Here is a 3,935-nt window from a genome sequence, read left to right on the forward strand (position 1 = left end):
TTTGTGTGAATTTTAGAATGTGTGAGGACAAAACACAGCATTTTGGTTCAACAAATGTGAATGGGAAAATGCCAACAATTCAACAAATGTTATTTGCTGTTTACATGACTACCTGATATAAGGATTATGATCTCTATATTACAGAGGAGAGCTCTTTGCCTTAGTAACTCAAACCTCTGGTCCGCTGTCATCTCCAATCCTGCCTACACCAGACTAAAAGGATGAGAAAGGTTTTAATAGGTAAGACAGGAGCAGGAAAGATGGTCCCTGTCGCTTGAGTCAGGAAAGCACAAGGCGGGCCTGAGTAAGGTTTTCTCTATGTTAACACTTATAAAGGAAGGGAGTAGAAAAGCCGGAAGGTAGGCAGTGTCCATGTTGATGAGAGCCTGAACTTAATTTGGTTAGGAGTGGAGAGCCACTGATCAGTAATCAATAAATTGTAGAAATTACTTAGGAACATCCACTTAGCATTCATTGTCAGAGGACTAGAGTGAGGGTAAACTAGAGGCAGGAAGATCAGCTAGGACAGTATTTCAGTTAACCCAGGATATAGTGCTTGCCATAATGGAGTAAGAAGGGAGAAGTGATCTGAAGGAAAGTAATCTGAAGACTTAGTTTATTGGTTGGCAGGAACTTAAAGAAGAACCTAAAGGAGAAGACTCTTGAGAGTCCCTTGGACTGCAAGGAGATCCAACCAGTCCACCCTAAAGGAGATCAGTCCTGGGTGTTCATTGGAAGGACTGATGCTGAGGCTGAAACTCCAATACTTTGGCCACCTGATGTGAAGAGCTGACTCATTTGAAAAGACTCTGATGCTGGGAAAGATTGAGGGCAGGAGGAGAAGGGGACGACAGAGGATGAGATGGTTGGATGACATCACCAACTCGATGGACATGGGTTTGGGTGGACTCCGGGAGTTGGTAATGGACAGGGAGGCCTGGCGTGCTGTGGCTCATGGGGTCGCAAAGAATCGGACGCAACTGAGCTACTGAACTGAACTGAACTGAAAGAAGAAAAGGTCAAAGATGACTGCAGTTTCACTACCTGAATTGCTTTGATATTTGCTCTAAGATCTGATCTTGAGGAAGGAGAATAGGGAATCAAAAGGAGAAATGAAAGCCTTTAAGACATTAAGGCAAACAATTTTTTTGTCACCTAGTACAATCAAAAACATTTCCTTCATTTTAATTCAACAGTTACGCTGACACTGTGAGCTTGTTAAACTGGTAGATCGAATGAAGTATAATGCAGTCCTCTACCCTTCATAGAGTGCCCTACCGTTGCTAGCTTGAAGTTCCTTATCTCCCCCCTACCCCCTTGGGCTGTAATCTAATCTCAGTATACCGTTTTAGTCATCCTGGTGCCTCAGCACTTAATACAAGTAATGTTTGTTAAACTGACCTGTCTCAGCTCTTCGGGAGTACCCAATCCCATGAAGTGTGAGTGGGACAGAGGTGAGGTTAGGACCAGATTTTGAGGACTTTATCCTGCCGATAGACCATGGATGGATAAGGGATAAATGTTTTAGACTAAGCACACTGAAGGGCAGAATCTGGATTAGACAATGATTGGGGAGACTAGTGGAGAGATGTGATCTGACAGGCAACAGAGATAGAAGGACAAGATTTAAGAGCCATTTAGAACCTCTAAAAACCAGGCTGTGAAGGATGAAAAAGTATCAAAGCAACTTAGGTCTCACTCAGAAGCTAACTCAAGCTAGTATGAGTAGAAGATAACAAGTTCAGTTGTGGATATGATGAGTTTGAGGTATCTTTTAACAGATACAAAGGCAGATACCCAAAAAGTAGTTGGGATGTGGAGGGATGGTTCAGCTATGGGCTAGAAAATCACCCAGCATGAAGATAATAGGAGCCAAGGAAGTGAATAAGATCACCCCGGAAGTGAGAACAGAGAGAACCATGAGGAACAGCAGTATCTAAGAGACAAGCAAAAACCCCTCTAAAGACTGCAATGAAATCTGAGAAGCAGCACCCAGAGAAGAGGTGGTGTGGGTAATAAAAATAACGGGAAAATAAAATGGGAACAGTACCAAGGACCACCAGAGAATGTGGTCAAAGTAGCAAACAACACAGGCAGAAACCTGCGAAGTGACCAATGGCTCTGGCTGAAGCTCTAGCCATAGCAAGATTAGCAAAAAAATGTGCTGCAGTGGGAGGAAGGAGAGGTAGGGGGCATCTTTTATAAGTTCTTCGGGCAAGTCTCCAGGCATGATACCCCCAGAGCGACACCTAGCGGTGGCCATGCAAATGGTATGTAAGTGAGTGAGTGAAGTCACTCAGTCGTGTCCGACTCTTTGCGACCCCGTGGACTGTAGTCCTGCTAGGCTCCTCTGTCCATGGGATTCTCCAGGCAAGAATACTGGAGTGGATTGCCATTTCCTTCTCCAGGGGATCTTCCCAACCCAAGGATCGAACCCGGGTCTCCTGCATTGCAGGCAGACGCTTTATCCTCTGAGCCACCAGGGAAGCCCTGCAAGTGGTATGGCTCATCTCAATGGTGCAGGAAAACATCGTGATCAAGACCTCAGCCTCCAGACTTCCCTGGCGATCCAGTGGTTAAGAATCTGCACTCCCACTGCAGAGGCATACCTGGTCAGGGATCTAAGGTCTACACATGCGACATGTACGTGTGTGTGTGTTAGTCGCTTAAGTCGTGTCCGACTCTGTGCAAGCCCATGGACTGTAGCCCTCCAGGCTCCTCTGTCCACGGGGATTCTCCAGGCAAGAATGCTGGAGTGGGTTGGCATTTCCTCCTCCAGGGGATCTTCCCCACCCAGCAATCGAACTCAGGTCTCCCGCATTGCAGGCAGATTCTTTACCATTTGAGCAACATAGTGCAGACAAAAAAAAGACCTCAACCTCTGAAGCTGATCCCTTTGAGTTCAAAATCCAGCCTACCTGGTTAAGACCGTGGGAAAGTCATTTAACCTATTTGGCCTCGGTTTCCTCATCATAAAATGGGGGGACGACAATAATACCTACCTCAGTGGGTTGGGGTGGGGATAAAACACTATGTAAATGCTGACAACACTGGCAGGCACAGAACCAACGCCCGTTAAGTATTCCCTATAATTCACACTGTGCTAACTCCTGAGGTTTCCGAAGCCCCCAAGGTGCGCCTCAAAGAGCTGATTGGTTTGCCGCAGGCGAGGCTCCAGGGTAAGACTTAGATAACTTCTAAACAGGTTTGTGGGCCCGTCCTGAGGAGTCCTGCGGGCCTCAGGGCGCAGCTTGGTGAATGAAGTCTGGGTATCTCTAGGTAGGTCCCCTGGCCAGCGCCGAGGTCCCTCAGCAGGTCTCAAGGGGACCTCGCTTCGACTATGACGGCGCCCCTGCTCTCCTTTGCTCTTTGGCTCCCCTGGAACGACGCACACGCCTCCACACCGCACCACCACAGCCACGATGCCTCCCAACACTTGTCCGGGCACCAACTGAGGCTGCGCGGGTCTTGGAGCGCGGGCTCCACAGACCCCACGCGCGTGCGCCCTCTGCTGGCGCCAACGGTCTTCCCGGCGCGCGTGCGCACAAGCTCCAGACCGGCCCCTGATTTGAGGGCGCGCGGAGCCGTTGACCAAGCTCCCGGCTTATCCCCATCCCATCGCGGGGCGGGGCCGCCCCAGAGTGGAGGGAAGAAGGCGGGGACGGGGGATGCCACGCCTCCTCCCTGTCCGTATTTGAAGTTCCTTGACGTCTCACCGCTGGCCAATCGCAGCCCGCCTTGTCCTGAGCGCCGGCCAATGAACGGCGCGTTTGGGTCGCTTCCGGCTCTGCGCCCAGTTCGCCTTTTCCCCACGTCTTCCCGAGGCGGGCGGGGTGCGGGGGCTGGCGTCGGCCGCGGTGACGCGCGTCGGGCCAGGAGCCAATCGGGGGCGGGATCCGCGCTGATGGACGGGGCTAGCGGCCAGTGGCGAGGCG

The sequence above is a fragment of the Bos mutus genome, chromosome 7, assembly GCF_027580195.1.
Source record: "Bos mutus isolate GX-2022 chromosome 7, NWIPB_WYAK_1.1, whole genome shotgun sequence".
NCBI classification, from domain to species: domain Eukaryota; kingdom Metazoa; phylum Chordata; class Mammalia; order Artiodactyla; family Bovidae; genus Bos; species Bos mutus.